Genomic DNA, 21,965 nt, shown 5'->3' on the forward strand with positions numbered 1-21,965 from the left:
ATAGTAAATACAATAGTTATGTTTGCTAGGCTATGTGCAAATTATATATACAAATACATGAAATGTTGCGTTTTGCTTCATGAGTGTAATAAAGTTTAAAGTTATAGTTATCTTATCTCTTCAGAGTATTTATAAAAGTCTTAGGGAAATCAACTACTTTTCTCTTCTCCTTCAGTTTTTTGCAAGGGAATCTGCTAAAGGTTGATTAAGGTGTTTAAGAATTTAGTTCTCTACTGAACAAGCAAAAATAGACGAAATGAGTAGTACTGTTTATGTATTTCCCTTTCCTTTTTAAGCTTTAAAATATTTGTTCCAAATTATCTTTCAATTTACAAAATCAAGATGAGTTAATTTTTTTATTATTTTGCTTTTAAAATTAATTCTTCAACATAAATATTTTAAAATTTCAAAAGAATTCCTCCATTGTTATATTTTTTTTCATGTACATATATATTTAGTCAAAAGTGCTGCATTAATTGTTTGAATAAGATACGTAAATATATTGGTGTCTTTTTGCTAAATTTTTTTTAAACAAAAAGATCATTAAAAAAATGGTTAATTAAAGGGTGCTGCTAAATGACACAATTTACTATTTCACTTTGGCATAATCTGTCACGATTAATGTAAAAGTTTAAACCTTCTCGAGTCTATATTAAGTAAATTGTTGTGAATTATTGAAGGTGTAACATATTCCTTAAAAAAATAAATTAAAGACATAAACAAAAATGTTATAAAACTAAAGCAAAATAAGACAAGAAATATAGAAGATGAAAGTAATAGAAATAGGGAGACAAGAGATGAGAGCGTTTCTTATTATTCCAAGTCTTCAAGTGTTCACCAAATCTTCAAGTATATACAATATGAACCCTTATGCCTCTATTTATAGTGTAACATAGAGGCATACAAAAGGTTAGTCATAAACATGACATTAGCATGAATATAATGGGGAGGTTATGGAAGTGAAAGGCTACAAGAATAATGGTTATAAAGGTGGAGGATATGGAGGTTATGGTTATCTTCATAATGGAGGAAAGTAATGGAGTAACTTCTTGATGTAGTGTTCTTCCACAATATATTATTTTATAACACTCCCCCTTGGATGCCCATAGATAATATGTCTCGTTAAAACCTTACTAGGAAAAAACCCTGGGAAAAAAATCCTAGTGAAGGAAAAAGAGTACACATATCTTTTAATACGCTTTGAATGTTGCCTCATTAAAAACCTTACCAGGAAAACCCAATTGGGATAAAACCATGGTTAAGGAAAAGAGTACAACGCGTATTTTTCTCCCCTGATAAAAACATTACTTGATATCTCGGAGACGATGCATTCCAATCTTATATCACAACTTCTCAAATATTGATGCTGGCAATCCTTAGTGAATAAGTTTACAAGATTATCACTTGAATGAGTCTTTGAACTTCTATCTCACCATTTTGTTGAAGATCATGTGTGAAAAATACTTTTGGTGAAATATGTTTTGTTCGACCTCCTTTGATTGTATCCTCTCTTCAATTGAGCTATATATTATGGTGGTTAGAATATCTTTTGCCAAAGGAAAATCACATATTTTCTGAATATGATAGATCATGATTCCAACCATACACACTCCCGACTTACTTCATAGATCAATATTATTTCTGTATGATTTGAATAAGTGGATACCAATGTTTGATTCTTTGAATGCCAAGATATTGTTGTGCCTCCATATGTAAACAAATAGCTCATTTGCGATCGAGCTTTATGCAAATCAAATAAATATTCTGCATCTACATAATCAAATCATTTCTAACTCAGAGATTGATCATTTCAATTTTATACGTTGCTCGTCTTTTCTTCTCAAAGAAAATAACACATCTTTTATGTGTTGAGTCACTTACTTTGTTAGTTTCTTGGCATAACTTGAATGATAATATGACAATCCCCTCACATAACTTAATATATATATTCTAGCATTTGCATAACCAACAATCTGTAAGTGCACCAATTGCACTAATAAATGGCATTTTTAATCATTTCATGAGGTTGAAAAGATTTTTTTTCTCTGTATTAAGCAATCTTAGAACCATTGGGTGCTTAATGGAATTGTTTTAAGACCTTTTAAATCCTTCAAGAATTTTCATATAACCTTCATCGTCTAGTTAGACATGATAATCAGTCATTATAAATATTCAAGTATTTCATCTATTGCCAGACTGAAATAAGTCTCATTGCATCCACCACTGGAGAACATATCTCCATTTAATAATGTTAGGACTTCTGTGAAAACCCTTTATGCCCCGAGGCACAAACAATACTTTATATCTTACGGTTATACTTTCGGACAATGATTCATTTGTACCCCACTGACATATATTTTGATCTATGAACTACAAGTTCAAAAACATCACTTTTCTAAGTGAATTGAATAGTGCATTTTATTTGGCCAATCATTTATATGTCCATATTATATGACAAATTCGAATTTAAGATCCTCGTAACCACTTATAGCATTAAGTGCTACTTCATATCAAAGATACCGTCGACGGTCATTTGACTCGATTCCAATACGACATAACTTATCGAGATCTCTTCATTTTTCACCATTTTCATGTACCTGAACCTTTGCCAAGGTTTTATGATGTGTTATGTCATAATGCTCTTTCAAAGCACTTACCTCATTATCATGACCATTTTGATAATTTGCACCTCTCCTTCCTCAAGGAGTTTTACGTTTGAAATCGATTGGTCTATCACACTTCTGGCGTACCGTAGACTCTGTCCTTCAAGGACTATTTATTGGAGCATTTGTAGCTTAATTAAAATTCTGGCAAATTATTTGCAATATTTTGCAAATGAATTATCTCTTGAACTTCAAGTTTACATTTTTTTTAACAAGGCTCTAGATAATTCACCCTACACATAATTTCAGCTGCTGAACATATCTCCCCCTAATGTTAGAAAATCTAACATTCACCCCCAACCTCATTTGGGGATCATCTTTGTGTGTGGTGGAGCAATAAAATCATATGTGCACACATCAAAATTTTTAGATGGAAATTATATGGTTCCTGACCTTGAACCAATTGTGATAGGAGAACCTTGTTGGCAAGATGCATACACATTAAATAAACTCATTTCATACCAAATTTTATTTGAGAGATTTGTTCTCATAATTATTGGTCTAGCTATAATTGGAGGCATACAATTTCTGCTAAACCAACCAACATTATCAACATAATTTTATAGTTTGGAACTGTGCTCTTAATTTAACAATTCGAGCAAACAACCTTACAAAAACCAATTTGTAAGTTGATACAAATGCACATGTGACCATACCATAGAAGCATCTATTAAATCATAAGTAAGTGGTCCACATGGCAGGTGAACGGGCCCATATTCACCTTTTTATATGTTCCAAATAATTTCAAGGGATACAATTCCAACCTTTGATGGTACAATGATCATTTTATAATGAGAACAAGCAACACATGAGAATTCTTGAAGAAACTTTTATTTCTTCAACATATAACCCTATGAATTCTCAATTCTTTTGCATCACATTTGAACCGAAATGGTCAACCGATTATGCCAACTGATATTTATTCTAGTGAACTTCTAGTTTACTTTTGCATGTGATTGTCACACCCCAAATCCGGATGTGATGGCACGTGTCCATTTCCCACCGGACACGTCAGCCTAACCCAACCACAACGATAGAGAAGTAGAAATACGAGAATAAAAAATAATAAATAAGCGGAAGACTTTAATTAAGACTCAACACTACCCAAAATTTGGTTGTCACATGTACAAACCTATAAATACAGAATTCGAATAAAAATATACAAGTCTCAGAGTATAGTTCTCGAATAGAACAAAACTGAAAGTAAAGATAACTCAAGGGCACGTCTGGAATGAACCGCTACCTCTCGAGTATGTCCCGAAGCTCAATCTGCTAAAGAAAATACTAAGCCGAATCTGAGAGAGCTATCAACCTACACAATTGTGTAGAAGCAAGGGTGAGTACCGAAAACCACAGGTACTCGCAAGTAACTCTAAACTAAGCAAAACTAGCAGCTACAAACAACTCCTTTTAATTCCAACCGAACCACCGAAACTTCAATCTAGCAGCAAACCAACCAACCTATACTAAACAGATCATATTCAACAGCCAGAACCAACAGTATATCCTCATCAACCTCAGATCAACAAATAAGAGCAAGTAGATCAAATTCCACATAAGAAGGGTAAACCGATACAATCCACACATCACAGACAAAGATAAGGCAAATGCGATGCAAAATGCAATAATGATGTCATGTAGTCGTGATGCATGTCTGTCCTACGATACACATCTGTTGACGTAATCAGTCCGCGCTGAATACTCAAATCAGAACCCATGGGGGCCACACATGGACCATGTATCACCGCCGGAACCAGATCCCATCGGCATCCAAATCGCTAGCCGGAGCTAGTCCATCTCATATATCTCTAGCCGGAGCTAGTCTCAACTGTGTCTCATATCCATCCATCCTCATATCAGTGTCTCAGAACTCATGCAACAGATAGTTCACACATGGGATGAATAATGAATATGCACATGTCATCAATCACAATCATATCACGATCACATCATAGTATTACACATCATCTGTCTCAATCACAACCATATCACGACCACATCATAGTATTACACATCATCTGTCTCAATCACAACCATATCACGACCACATCATAGTATTACACATCACCTGTCTCAACCACAACCATATCACGACCACATCATAGTATTACACATCATCTGTCTCAATCACAACCATATCACGACCACATCATAGTATTACACATCATCTGTCTCAATCACAACCATATCACGACCACATCATAGTATTACACATCATCTGTCTCAATCACAACCATATCACGACCACATCATAGTATTACACATCATCTGTCTCAATCACAACCATATCACGACCACATCATAGTATTACACATCATCTGTCTCAATCACAACCATATCACGACCACATCATAGTATTACACATCATCTGTCTCAATCACAACCATATCACGACCACATCATAGTATTACACATCATCTGTCTCAATCACAACCATATCACGACCACATCATAGTATTACACATCATCTGTCTCAATCACAACCATATCACGACCACATCATAGTATTACACATCATCTGTCTCAATCACAACCATATCACGACCACATCATAGTATTACACATCATCTGTCTCAATCACAACCATATCACGACCACATCATAGTATTACACATCATCTGTCTCAATCACAACCATATCACGACCACATCATAGTATTACACATCATCTGTCTCAATCACAACCATATCACGACCACATCATAGTATTACACATCATCTGTCTCAATCACAACCATATCACGACCACATCATAGTATTACACATCATCTGTCTCAATCACAACCATATCACGACCACATCATAGTATTACACATCATCTGTCTCAATCACAACCATATCACGACCACATCATAGTATTACACATCATCTGTCTCAATCACAACCATATCACGACCACATCATAGTATTACACATCATCTGTCTCAATCACAACCATATCACGACCACATCATAGTATTACACATCATCTGTCTCAATCACAACCATATCACGACCACATCATAGTATTACACATCATCTGTCTCAATCACAACCATATCACGACCACATCATAGTATTACACATCATCTGTCTCAATCACAACCATATCACGACCACATCATAGTATTACACATCATCTGTCTCAATCACAACCATATCACGACCACATCATAGTATTACACATCATCTGTCTCAATCACAACCATATCACGACCACATCATAGTATTACACATCATCTGTCTCAATCACAACCATATCACGACCACATCATAGTATTACACATCATCTGTCTCAATCACAACCATATCACGACCACATCATAGTATTACACATCATCTGTCTCAATCACAACCATATCACGACCACATCATAGTATTACACATCATCTGTCTCAATCACAACCATATCACGACCACATCATAGTATTACACATCATCTGTCTCAATCACAACCATATCACGACCACATCATAGTATTACACATCATCTGTCTCAATCACAACCATATCACGACCACATCATAGTATTACACATCATCTGTCTCAATCACAACCATATCACGACCACATCATAGTATTACACATCATCTGTCTCAATCACAACCATATCACGACCACATCATAGTATTACACATCATCTGTCTCAATCACAACCATATCACGACCACATCATAGTATTACACATCATCTGTCTCAATCACAACCATATCACGACCACATCATAGTATTACACATCATCTGTCTCAATCACAACCATATCACGACCACATCATAGTATTACACATCATCTGTCTCAATCACAACCATATCACGACCACATCATAGTATTACACATCATCTGTCTCAATCACAACCATATCACGACCACATCATAGTATTACACATCATCTGTCTCAATCACAACCATATCACGACCACATCATAGTATTACACATCATCTGTCTCAATCACAACCATATCACGACCACATCATAGTATTACACATCATCTGTCTCAATCACAACCATATCACGACCACATCATAGTATTACACATCATCTGTCTCAATCACAACCATATCACGACCACATCATAGTATTACACATCATCTGTCTCAATCACAACCATATCACGACCACATCATAGTATTACACATCATCTGTCTCAATCACAACCATATCACGACCACATCATAGTATTACACATCATCTGTCTCAATCACAACCATATCACGACCACATCATAGTATTACACATCATCTGTCTCAATCACAACCATATCACGACCACATCATAGTATTACACATCATCTGTCTCAATCACAACCATATCACGACCACATCATAGTATTACACATCATCTGTCTCAATCACAACCATATCACGACCACATCATAGTATTACACATCATCTGTCTCAATCACAACCATATCACGACCACATCATAGTATTACACATCATCTGTCTCAATCACAACCATATCACGACCACATCATAGTATTACACATCATCTGTCTCAATCACAACCATATCACGACCACATCATAGTATTACACATCATCTGTCTCAATCACAACCATATCACGACCACATCATAGTATTACACATCATCTGTCTCAATCACAACCATATCACGACCACATCATAGTATTACACATCATCTGTCTCAATCACAACCATATCACGACCACATCATAGTATTACACATCATCTGTCTCAATCACAACCATATCACGACCACATCATAGTATTACACATCATCTGTCTCAATCACAACCATATCACGACCACATCATAGTATTACACATCATCTGTCTCAATCACAACCATATCACGACCACATCATAGTATTACACATCATCTGTCTCAATCACAACCATATCACGACCACATCATAGTATTACACATCATCTGTCTCAATCACAACCATATCACGACCACATCATAGTATTACACATCATCTGTCTCAATCACAACCATATCACGACCACATCATAGTATTACACATCATCTGTCTCAATCACAACCATATCACGACCACATCATAGTATTACACATCATCTGTCTCAATCACAACCATATCACGACCACATCATAGTATTACACATCATCTGTCTCAATCACAACCATATCACGACCACATCATAGTATTACACATCATCTGTCTCAATCACAACCATATCACGACCACATCATAGTATTACACATCATCTGTCTCAATCACAACCATATCACGACCACATCATAGTATTACACATCATCTGTCTCAATCACAACCATATCACGACCACATCATAGTATTACACATCATCTGTCTCAATCACAACCATATCACGACCACATCATAGTATTACACATCATCTGTCTCAATCACAACCATATCACGACCACATCATAGTATTACACATCATCTGTCTCAACATCAATGTCTGTATCAATCATAGCCTACTCATGCTCATCTATCCCCTCAATATCAGTTATCACATGACTTATTCAACAAATTCTAGTCACATATAACACATTTAGCTCGTTTTATTTCCCATATTTCATTTACAACAATTTCAATCAACAAATAAAACCCATCCTGAATCCCCATTACTCCCCAACACAATTAGGAAAGTAGTCATGCGTAGTCTAAGAGTTTTACAAAGTTTGGAAGCCACTTGCCTTAAAACGAACTCCAAAAGTTGCTTGACTTGAGCCTTTCCTTTTCGAGTATAATCCGGATCACGATAATCTGTTCAAACAATTATTCACAATCACAATTCGAGTCCAATGACACCAAAATCAAGAATTTTAGGGAAAAAGGGAAAAACAGTCCAAAAGTCTCATACCGAAAAACGATACCCAAATCTGGAAATTTTTGATGTAAAATGATCCTTAAAGTATTTGGAAGCTAATGGTGAAAACGAATTTGAAAACGGAGTTGAAATCAATTCACAAACTCAATTTGAAGGAAAATCAACGTTCTTAAAGAAGCCTAAAATATTCGGATCCGAAACCCCGACTCGAAAATGAAATATCTCTTGAAAAACATCTTACCCATGCTTAGATAAGTTCAAATATGAAATTTCATCAAAAACGGAGTTAAGATCGACCTTGAAATTCTCAATTTATCAAACTTTAACTTTACCAGGAAAGTCAAAATTGTACGCGGTTAATATGATGAAAATAATCGATGAATCAATAATTTTATGTCAAAATCAGTTTACCCATAACATAAGGATCGTAAATATACCTTTTTCATCAAAAAGGGAGTCCAAATCGATAAAACCCCAATTTTTCCCAAGAGATTTACGGATAGGAAAAAAAACCAGATAAAGAAATTATGAGAAAATGTCGAATTGAAGATTGAATACTAACCCTCATATTAATTCAAGAAGAAACCCATAAGAATCACTCCATTCCGATCTCTAGAACTCCCGATATGCTCAAAATATCCAATGAACACAATCTAAGATTTTTATAACAGTACATGACTGTTATGCACCAGAAAAACAGCAGTTAATCTTTCACTAAAAAGGCCGTAATTTCCTCATACGATAGTGAAATGACCCGATTCTTTTTGTAAATGTCTTAAATAATGATACGGACCTGCTCGTTCAATCGGAGCTCAATTTCATGCTCGTTTGCCCAGTCAAAATTTCATTTCTACTCGGTAAACAATTATTTCTTATTTGCGATAAAAATCCAATCTCGGGTTAGCGAAAATGCACCAAAATTTGCAGATAAGTCCTATAATTCATGCTCAAAATTTCAAAACCTTCGGAATAATTTTTCGACCTTTAAAACTAATAATGAACCCTTTAGTTGCCACAATTTGCTGAAATAGTGTCAAAGCATCCAAGAAGCTTAAAAGCTCACCCAAAACTCATTTGGCACTTCCCGAACACAAACCAAATATGCTACTAGCTTGAAAATGACATTTCGGACTCAATGAAATCGTCGGAATTTCAATTCGAGGTCTCCTTGACCCGGTATCGATAAGGCGTCAAGAAACTAACTTTAGGCTCAAAAACTCGAAACGCACTCGGCGCCTCTAAAAATTCAACCAAGACTCATTCTAGACTTAGAATCACCCCTTGAATCCAACGGTGCCCTCAGAATTCCATTTCGAGCACCGGAACCTCGTTTGTTGACCAAAGTCAACTCTTGATCAAAATTTCACAATTTTTGCAACTTAGGACCTCAAATCTTCATTTTAACTCCAAATTCGACTCCGTAAATTCTCATAGACCCGTTTCGACATTCTAAAACTGCTGGAATCGACAAAAATCTGATTCGAGTCTCGAAACTCCAAATGACTCGAAATAGCACTTTTAACCAAACTTTAACTCGTAAAAACTCAACTTTCCAAAAACTCAACTTTTCATCAATTTTCCTTCAAACCAACTTCGAAAATACAACAATTAGGACTCGGGGCAACTATCGGAAGGGGTAAAGCAATCATTTTATGAAAATTTCCAAAAATGCCCTTTAGGGTCATTACAGTGATTCCATCATCATGCTTATATTTGTATTCAACAAACAAGCGAAAGGCAGGTAACCTTTTATGTAAATATTCATAACCCTCTTTGATTGTAGTAATCTGAAGTTATTTAATCTTTCAATAATTTACAGTCTCAATATAATAATTTTTTTTTCTATTCCTCCGAAACTTAAAAATATTTCTTTTGAGACTTACTACAACCTCAATCTTATGAACTATTTTCTTTTCTGGATAGTAACAAATTAGTTCTTCCGAAACTCTTAATTAAGTTTGTGTACTGCCACAAATTTCACAACACCGTTCTTATGGTGACCATCTCCTTCAAGGAGAAAATTATAATTATTGTCATGGTTAAAATTATTATATACAAGACTTATTTCTTGACAATCAATGACAAATTTGTGTTGCCACACAACAACATTTATTTTGGTCATGACCACAACCTTTATAGAAAAGAATTATTTCTTTCTTTTGTCCTCTAATTGTTCATAATAAAACATACCACAATATTTGTGTAGTAGTCAAAGTATATGACCAAAATGACCATTTATGTCAAAATATTTTTTTTTCAATATCTCAAACCTCCCGTAGAGGTGAGATGTGACATTTATCCAACCATACATGAACATGTCTTTATCTATACGAACACAAGTCACATTCTCTTCAAGAAATGAATCATAACCATTTGTGCATGCTCCATAATTTTTTATCAGAAACTCATTGTCGTGCTTTGGCATTATCAAATTTATGTGACTCACCTCAACATCACTTTAAGAGGTCAAATGTACCATATGTACTACCACTTTGTATTCCTTTATTTTGATGGAGGATTTACAAAACTTTTCAAATTGTCTTGCATCAACAACAATGTGCCCAATATCTTTTCATACCACTTTGATGGATAAAACTTACATTCACATTTGAAGGACCACCTTAAGAGACAATGTGCCCAATAACCTTTCATACCACTTTGATGGACAAAATTACCTTCACATTTGAAGGACCATCTAAGAACCCATAATGTTCTTCCTTTTAATTACCACAATGATGACCATTAACATTTTACCACTCTCATATTCATACATTCAACCACTTGTCATTTTTCAGACATATTATGCACTGCTACCACATTCACATAAGAGAATGGAGCAAATTAATTGGGCAAATTTCATGACTTTCAGTCAAAAGTATATAACTTTATGTTAGTCATCATCATATCATCACTATAGTGCATTAGGACTTAAACCCAATGTCTTACCCATATAAAGACGTCTTTGGTCATAAATCAATGGGACTTGAACCCAACTTCTTATTATCATGATGCACCGAGACTTTAACTCGATGTCTTACTCACTTGGTGCGGTGAAACTTGAATTCACCTTCTTACCCTCAATCAACGTCTTAATAAACCAAATGCATTAACAAAAAATAAATATTGAATTCCATAAATATAATCTGAATTTGACTTAAAAATGAACAAAACTAATTAATTAGAACAACATGTTAGAACCATATAAAAGTCCCAAGTTAAAATAAATTAAAACATTTTAATAGTCCCTCTCAATATAGTTATGAAGATTATCATAATTTTCTAACCATTTTAAAATAATCACAAAATAAGTTTTGTTAGTACAAATGATACATAGGATATGAAGTATTCCTTGCAGCCAAAGAACTTCTAGGATAATTCATATAAATCAAGAAATACATACCATTGATTCTTGACGGAGAATGAGCAACTCGTGCTGATAACGTGTTATAAAACTAAAGCAAAATAAGACAAGAAATATAGAAGATGAAAGTAATAGAAATAGGGAGACAAGAGATGAGAGCGTTTCTTATTATTCCAAAACTTCAATCTTCAAGTATATACAATATGAACCCTTATGCCTCTATTTATAGTGTAACATAGAAGCATACAAAAGGTTAGTGATAAACATGACATTAACATGAATATAATGGAGAGGTTATGGAAGTGAAAGGTTACAAGAATAATTGTTATAAAGGTGGAGGTTATGGTTATCTTCATAATGGAGGAAAGTAATGGAGTAACTTCTTGATGTAGTGGACATCCACAATATATTATTTTATAACAAAAAAGTACTTTTCACTATTATTCTTTTTATTATTCCCAAACTATTTTTTAAAAAAATGTATGATAACTAAAAACTTCATTAAATATAGGGTAAACTTGAAAAAATATTCCAATAATTTTCTTGAACTATAAGCCATTCACTTAATAGTTAATACTTCCTTTGTCCCTAATTATTTTTCCACATTTCTTTTTTTAGTTGTTCATAATTACTTGTCAATTTTGACAATTCAAGAAATGACAATTTTTTTTACCTATTATACCCTCAATTAATTACTTTGAAAAAGGTAAATTTTCTTGAAAATCTTAAGTTTTAATTCATCAACTTCATAATTAATAGTGGTAAAATGGTAAACTTAGTATGTCAATTATTGTTTTCTTGATAGGTCTGCCAATTTAAAAGTGAACAAGTAATTAGGGAGTATATATTAGAGGGAAAAATCCTTTAGGCTAGAAAATTAAGAATGGTAGTTTACCTAGGGAAAAGGGTCAAAAATGCCCTTAAACTATGTGAAAGGAACAAAAATGCCCCCGTTTATAGTTTGGCTCAAAAATGCCCTTAGTGTCAATACTTTGGTCCAGAAATGCCCCTATAGTTACAAAATGGGTAAAAAATGCCCTTTTCCGAATAAATATATATATTTTTCTTTTTAAACACATCTTCTTCCTAATTAAAATATTATTAAAGACACTATTCTTGTTTTCTTTCTTCTAAAGTCACTTTAACAAATGAAAACGTAGGAAATATTTGTTTTCTTCTTAATCTCATTTTATCAATTAAAATAGAATAACTTCATGTACCCTTTGGACATATAAGATATGTCATATATAAGATTATAGTATATCCATCATTAATTTATATTTATATAACGATAAAAAATAAGAAATATATTCATTTTTTATTTTTTTCTGAATTGAAGTAGGATAAACATTTGGTAATTTTTTTAAGAAAACATTATTAGAAAAAGAATGTGTTAAAAAAATATTTATTTGAAAAATGAGCATTTTTGACCCATTAAATAATAATAAGGGCATTTTTGAACCAAAATATTGACGACAAGGGCATTTTTGGACCAAACTACAAACGGATGACATTTTTGTTCCTTTCATATAGTTTAAGGACATTTTTGAACCAAAGTATTAACGATAAGGACATTTTTGAGCCAAACTATAAACGGAGAGCATTTTTGTTCCTTTCACATAGTTCAAGGACATTTTTGACCCTTTTCCCTTTTACCTATATTATTTTACCTTTTAAAACATTTTTACCCTTTTAACTTTAATACATTTTAATTAACAAATAGAAAAAAGATCAATTTATTTTAAAATAAAAATGATATTATAGAATTTTTAAATTTTTGGCCATTTAGCATTACCCTATATTAGAGGGCGTATATTCTTGTAAATTTGACTCTAAGGGGTCGTTTGGAACAAAGATGAATAATGCAGGGATTACTAATGCATGAATTAGTAATGCAGGGATTAGTTTTTATCAAGTGTTTGGTTCATTGTTCCCATTTAATCTTATGTTTGGTTTAAAATTCTAGAAAAATTTCTTTCCTATTATACCCTTGAGTTATTATAAGATTTTATATTTCATTTAATTTGTTAAGTTAAATACTAAAATATATTAATTTTTTTTTATTAATTTTGAGATGTGATATGCCACCATAGAGATTCTTGATAGCACGGTATATTTCTAATTTTTTGTTGGTCAAATATACCTTAAACTTAACATAGATTTAAGGCTACTTAAATTGTTCAAATACACAAAGCTTATTTTTTAAAAAAATAAATAGTTTAAGTGGTCAATCAACGAACTACATTTAAAAAAAAAAACGAAAAAAACCAACCCAATATAACAAAATCAAACATGGAGAAAAAAAATATTAATTTGTGAAATCATCAAATTACTTGGAACGAATTTGGAGAATTTAAACGAATATTTATAAATATTCTCATATAAATAAAAAAAAAAGCATTAAATGACAAATAAAAAAAATAGGAAAAAAGATTTGGGGATAGTTTAGTCATTTAGGAATCTTATCCAAGGATTGTTAAATCTTGGATTAGTTATCCCTCCTTTTCTCGGGATAAAGTAAGACTTTGTATGAAGTATAACTAATCTATGGATTAGGTTAAATAAAGTAACTAAACAATGCTTTTATTGAACTAAATTTTAATCCATAAATTATTTTGATTAATACCTCCTACCAAACGGGTCCTAAGCAGTTTATTTTTTTCTCCAAAAAGCTTCCTACAAGACATGATCATTATTACATTTAAGCATGTTTCAATATTTTCATGATTTCAACACCTCAAACTATAAACATAATTTTCATGATTTCTACACCTCAAACTTTTCACTTTTCTTGTTTATCAATTTACTAATTTGTCAAAGTTTTTCGTTTTTTTCAATATATAAATTTATTAATTTTTTTAATAAACAAGTCCGACATTTTCCATATGAATTTAATAATCAAAATAGCAAGTATGTTATTCCCTCCATTTCATATTAACGGAATTTGTGCGATAATTCATACATATTAAGAAAAACATTCAACCACATAATTTAAATTATAATTTTCACTATTGTTTTTTGTGAAATTATAAATGTAACTTTGTAGGAAGTGTAATTTATCTCCTACAAAATATAAAATTTTAATAAATGAAAAGACAAATATGAAAAAAACTTCAAACATTCATTTTGAACTTTGAACAATTCAATTATTTTGAACAATGAAAAAAGTTTTAAAAATTCAATTAATATGAAATAGAGGGAATAAATTAAGGTCGTGGTCAATTTGTTAGAATAGCATCATTTGCATATTCACAAATGACTCATAAACATGGTAGATAGGGGTGTACAAAATCGAACCGAAAATCGAACCAAACCGCAAATCGAGTCAAATCGGAAAAAAAAAACCCGACTAGTGGTTTGGTTTGGTATTGAAAAACCCCCCCTGACTATATTTGGGTTGGTTTGGTTTTAACTAAAAAAAACCAACCCAAAACCAAACCAACCCGACATTATATATATAATTTTAAATTTAATTTTATACATAAAAATATTTACTTTGATATAATTTTTTAAATATTTCGTATATATTTTCATAGTTTTTATCTTTTAATATATTATTTCAAGTTTGAAACTTAGAATTCTGAATGGTCCAATAAAAATTATAATCCACATATGTTGGTAATTATAATAAGGGAAAATTGTATGAAATAGCAAACTATTAATTCAAATTAAATGTTATAGTCATAATTTATTTTATTTGTAATTCCCAGCAAACATCCCATTTTTTTGCCATCTGATTTGGTATATAATTAACCATTTTCGGTATACAATTACCCATTCGGTATACAAATGTATAAAATGCGTTTGTGTTTGTATAAATCGAGAGAAAAGTGTATATACAAATACAAATACATATTTTTTCGTCCTATACACTTATAATTATACAAATACAGATCTTTTTATACAAATTACACTGTATAAATGAATTTATACAAAACTGAACAATTTGTATATAATTTGATATATCTAGCGAATTATACAAATCAAAAACTCCATAGCAAACATAAAATTTGCTATGAAACGCTATTATGCAAACTATAGCTATAACATACAAATATGATTTTTATGTTTACTACATGTGAAAATTGCTCTTATAATAAAGCTTAAATCAAAATCAAATTAATACTAATGTAAAAAGAAAATCAATTCAACATTAAGAATAACAATAATGTTGAATATTTGTTCTTTAGTTTTACATTGGTTTAGACAATAAAAATACATAATCTAATTTTAATTTACTTTAATATTTAGTCATGTAACTAATACTTATGGAACTTATTTTAGCATTATTTAGTACTTTTAAATTATGATCATTTTCATTATTACTTGTTAATTTGTAATAATTGTTTTACGCGATTTCATTATTATTATTTTTGTTGGATATTTTAGTGTCATTAATCGTATCATATTTTGTGTTATTTTTTTAAGAAACACCTTAGATAGTTGTATTTTTGTAGGACTAAAGAAATATTTGAAGTACAAGTAAATTATATATTTGTATGAATACTTTATCGGAAAAACCGAAAAACCCTAAAAAAATCCGAGTTTATTGGTTTGGTTTATAAATTTAAAAGTCTGACACAAATGATTTGGTTTGATATTTGAAAAACCCGAACCAACCCGGCCATGTATGGTAGATAATATATATTTTTTTAATTACGAGAGTTCTCTATGAAATAATTTTGAAACTAACAATTGAATACAGATTTATACAAATAATGTCACACAAAAATATTAAAATCTAAAAATAAATAAACAAAATTTTAAAATATATAAAAATATTAAGAAATTTTTTCCAACATATGAAATAACCTTGAAACTAATAATTTAGTACATATAATATTATATATTTAATGCCTTGCGTCTTCTTCTTCGTTTTCTTTTTCTTTCATGTGTCTTCTTCTTGTTTTCTTTTTTCTTCTGCTGCTACGTACTTCCTCCTTCTTCATCTTCTTCGGTTGCTTTTGGTTCCTCATCCTTCTTCATCTTTTTCCTAAAAATTGAATGTACAGCAAATGAGAATTGTTTAGAACGAATTATATATCAAAAGACTCAAAATATCGAGAAGATTTCATATCTAAAATTTGGGACTGCTTAGAGGTGATTTTGAGTTGATCGAGATTGAATAGTCTGTGTGTACTTCATGTATAGTTAGTGTATACTTCATGTATAATTAAGCTATATTCAGTTTTTTGAGTGTATCATAATGTATAGTTAGCGTATAACTCATGTATAAATAAACTATATTGCATAGTCCATGTATATTTTGATGACTTTGGCAAGCTATATAGTCGATGCATACTTTTTATGCCTTTGGCTATTTTTTTTTTAATAAATAAAATATGACTATATTTGTGGTAAACTAAAAACTTTATTGTATATATTTAAAACTAATCCTTTTTTTTTTCACATTCCCATGTACAATTACCTAAGAAGCCCATCTAGATATATACGACTAGTTTGGGCCTGAAATTGGCAAACTACAATTGCGATGGGAAGATATGAAAGGATTTGGTGGAGTTGTGGAAACATAAAATTCAAGATTCATGACATAGACTCAAGTCTCCTCTTTTCAATGCAATAATAAATGCTAGTGATCCTTACACTTGGTTAAGTTTTGTTCTTATTCATCGATTTGAGTTGAGGTGCAGTGGTTGAGACTGCTTTATCCTTAATTGGAGGTCTCAGTTTTGACCTCTGGACATGAAAAAAATCTTGTTGGGAGCGGCATCCCAAATGGGCCTTGCAATGAACATCCAAATTTAATAAGAGTTTCAATATGGTCTCCAAACACCGAGTAGAAAATAAAAAAAAGTCCTGTTCTTAGTCCATTTAATTAATAAAGCATTTCATTACTTTCTCAGATCTTCATATTTAAATTCAATTTACATACACAAATGATTGTTTATCCTTAAAATAATAACGTTAAATAATCGCATCGACCATGTAGTTATTTTTATGGGCATGTTTTCTAGCCATTGAAAATAATCGCTTTCATCATTTTCTTAAGATAACAAAACAAAGAAACAAATAATTATTCAAATATTTTAAAGTGAATAGCTTGATTTTTTTAACCTTTAAGTAAACACAACTTTAAAATTTATAATCGAGATTTCTTGAAGTCCTCAATTTCATTTTATAATATTCTTCGCATTTATTTATATATATATATATATATATATATATATATATCAGTTCAATTGAGTATATAGACCTTACGGATTGTTAAGATATGACTATCAATTTGCAAAGATCAAAACATTAGATCAGGAAAAGAAGATAACAGATGAATGCGAGAATGTGAAGTGAATAACAACACATATTTATTATTGAAAAAATCATTTACTTTGTATTAAACTAGACATGATAAAACATTTATAATTTAGATGTGACAGCATTTAAAAACGTTAGTTTGAAGGGTACAAATGACAAATTTCCTAACAACGGGAGGTATGAATGACCACATAGTATAACGAAGGGTAAACTAGCTATTAAACGAAAGTTGAAGAGTATTTTTGATCTATTTCCCTAAAATTATATCCTGATTTTCTAAAAGAACAATTATTTTAAATCATCTATTTTTAATAAGTACGACAAATAAAGTACAAGTGACACAACGTATCATGTTTGAGTAATTTACTTCCAAGTGATTTTTCCTTTTTGTTTGTTTGTTTTTTTTGTTTGGTGATCAGTATTTTTCCTATTGACAAGTCCTTATCTTAGAATTTGAAAATCTCAATTCACAATCAAATTAAAGATTTTCAAATTCAAACTAGTACCCAAATCCTAATAACCCTAATTCATTAACTATCAAACACAATCAATCATTCAATAAAACACAAATCCAATAAACTAATTAACAAAATCAAATATAACTAAAAATGAAAAAATTTAAAACTAATTTGATAAAACCCTAACCTTAAATTAAAAGAGAAACAGACAATGGAGAGAGAAAGCAGCGGCGATGGCTACGGCAGTGGCAAGCAGCGGCAGTGGCGGCACAATCGTTAGAGAGAAGGAAGAGAGGGAAAATGGGGAAAAATCGCGTATGATATTTCAGATATTTAATGAAAAGGGACGGACAACATCTCCCCGTCCGTCGCTTTTCATTTAAAAAGTTGACCAATATTTTGACCAAAAAGTGACGGATTAAGAGACACTGTCCATCGCTTTTTAAAAATAGTTGACCATATATTTTGACCAAGAAGCGACAGACATAAAGATGTCGTCCGTCGCTATAATAAAAAAATAATTAATAAAATAAAATAAATTAAAAGTGACGGACAACGTCGTTAATATTTTAATTTATATATAATTATTTTTAATAAAAGCGACGGACGACGTCGCTATATATATTGAATAGATAATTATTAATTATATATATATTTGGCGTAAAAATTCGCGAAAAAAGCGATGGATTAAGAGATGTCATCCGTCGCTTTTTGTAAAATAATTAAAAAAAATTATTTTTATTAAAAAGCGATGGACAGTGTGGCAAATGGCGTCGCTTTTTGGAGCGACGTCGTCCGTTGCTTTTCTGTACGTCGTTTTTTAGCAGTTTTTTAGTGGTGTATTAGGAAAATTAGTTAATTTACTTACTTCTAATGATTTGCACAAGAAAAGGTAAATTTCTACCCATTATCCTAGCATAATTCGTACTAGATCTAAATAAAGGGCACCATTTAGTTATGCCAATACGGATGACTAGTAAAATTGTTTATTTCTTTTAAAGAGTTTGACTACTATACATACATTAATGATAAATATTTATCTAAATGCTTATCTTAAATTACGTAAATTTACCATAGTTAATTATTTAATAAGGTAAAAATGCATGTTAGTTAACCATAGTTAAGTTCTAAAAATCTTTGTACAAACACACATTATGCATATATTAGCGTTATTGACTTGATATAAATCTTGGATATGGGTCTGCCGAACTATCGATAGGTTTTTATATTACCATACATTAAATTATAATAGATAAAAATTTAAGTGGAGTTTAAGTCTATACCGATAGCTTCATATAATCGATTACTTTTGATAATGAAATACTTATCTCATATGTTGATAAATCGCAAGCAAGTAATTTAAAAAGAAAGGACGTCAAAGTACTACCATAAAGGAAGAAATTAATATGCACCTACTGAAACAACACAAGAAAGGAAAACCACCATTCAAGGGATACAAAATCAAGGTCACCACAATCCTAGTGTCTGACTAGGATCTGGAAAATAGAAAATCAAATCAACAAAGTATCAAGATCACACAAATATCTTCAAGAGAAGGAAGAGAATCAAGATTACAAGAAGATCTCCAAAGAAGGAAGGAATTGGTTTGCTCATGCACATATCTAATATGGACATGAATCAATCAATCGAAATCAAGGACTCAACTACGATCCTTGATTTGAAATACCCTGGGTTATTCCTTAAAAAAAGCTAGTAATCCTCAAACACTATATAATATTCTCTTAGCCTTAGTTGTGAAGTACGCACTTCACTTGAATTTTTACTGTTGTCTTCTATTGTCTTTCATAAAAGCATTGTATTCTCGTGAGTATACAATCGAAAAAGAAAAGAGAAAGAAAGATCTGAGTGTAGGTTATACAAGTAGAGGTTGTGTCAAAGTAGAAGATTTGATTTGCATATCAAACATGGCTCTTAGTCGTAACACTTTGTAACGCCCAAGTTCTTAACAAGCTCTTAAGGAAATCCTTGTAACCCAAGGGGACTGGAAGTAGGCACCACATTGATGTTTCGAATCAGTATAAAAACTCTCTGAATCTTTTACTTACTGCATTTACTCTTACTTTATATTGTTATACTAATCTATAGGTGAATCGATTTTCCCACACAGATAGTCGACTGAAGGAATTTTTAATTCACTCCTCTCTTGACTTTCAATTGGTATCAGAGCAGGTCTCACTAGTGAGATTTCTATAAGTCACCCTTAAATAAATAGTTTTAGCCCATGAGCCGACCCCGACCCAACCCCGATCAAGCCCCAAGGGCTAAGGGCTTATATGAGCCGAGCTTATAAGCCCTAGTTTTAAATGGACTTGAAAAAAATCATATCTCAATAACGGATTGGGTTGGGCCAGTCCCATGGGCTAAGTCCAATTTGACGGCTATATATATATATATATATATATATAAAGAGAGAGAGATAAATAAAAAATGTCACATGGGCAGCACCATAAAAAATCAAATTTTAAAAATTAAAATTTTTTGAATCTTAATTTCCCTTTAAAATTTTAAAGCTTTTTGAAATCAAAATTTGCAGTTACTTTAGTTGTTTTACTGTTTTTTAAAAAAGTTTATTTTAATTATTACAATTTCTTATAAATTCAAATCCTGAGTGTTTTAAAATTACATTGATGCTTATCTATCTAATTAGTTATTTTTTCCTTTATTTCTTTTACCACTTTTTAAAAAATCCAAATTTTGGTAGCTATTTTAATTATTTTTTTACATTTTTTTTTATAGTTACTTAATTATTTACAGTTCTTATTTTAAAAAAACAATAATCATATTCTTATAATTTTTCATTATAATGATGAGCATCTATTTAATCTAATTTTTAATACATGGAAAATTAAATTAACACCATTGTGGAAAATTGCTAAAAAAAATAATACATGATGCATATTTAATCCTATTTTTCATTTATTTTTGTATTTTCATTATTTATCTTTATAAGAAAAACAAATTAAAAAACTAATAGAGAAAAATGTAACAAATTTAAAAACTAATAGAGAAAAATGTAACAAATTAAAAAACATAGAGAAAAATGTAACAAAACTACGCTGATTCCCCCCACAACTTCACGTCCTGCACAAAATCACCTACGTCCCTTTTCGTGCGTTGCATGGATATTTTAATTTATGATTATTTTAATTTTATAAAATACGAAAAATAGTTTAAATATTTTTACATAGTTGTCCGTTATTATTTTTATGTTGTGTAAGTAAAAAAAAATCATGCTAACAATTTAATTTATTAATTCTAACTTTCCGCATGAAATGTTAAATGTCATAGTTTCACATGTTGGTACATTTTACCTATGTTATTTTCAAATCCAAAAGGTTCAAAATATTCTTTGCCGTCTTAAATTCATGTAAGATATATAATTGAAAATATATTTTAAAAAGAATGAACATAAATAATTTAATAATAATACA

General features: G+C 31.1%; 1 protein-coding gene across 7 annotated transcripts in view; it reads left to right on the forward strand.

Moving 5' to 3' along the window:
* Positions 1-21,965, forward strand: part of LOC125865044 (wax ester synthase/diacylglycerol acyltransferase 11-like) — a 55,015-nt gene that overhangs the window by 10,567 nt on the left and 22,483 nt on the right. The gene's annotated exons all lie outside the window — the stretch shown is intronic.

Source organism: Solanum stenotomum, chromosome 5 (genome assembly GCF_019186545.1).
Source record: "Solanum stenotomum isolate F172 chromosome 5, ASM1918654v1, whole genome shotgun sequence".
In the NCBI taxonomy this organism is placed as follows: Eukaryota; Viridiplantae; Streptophyta; class Magnoliopsida; order Solanales; family Solanaceae; genus Solanum; species Solanum stenotomum.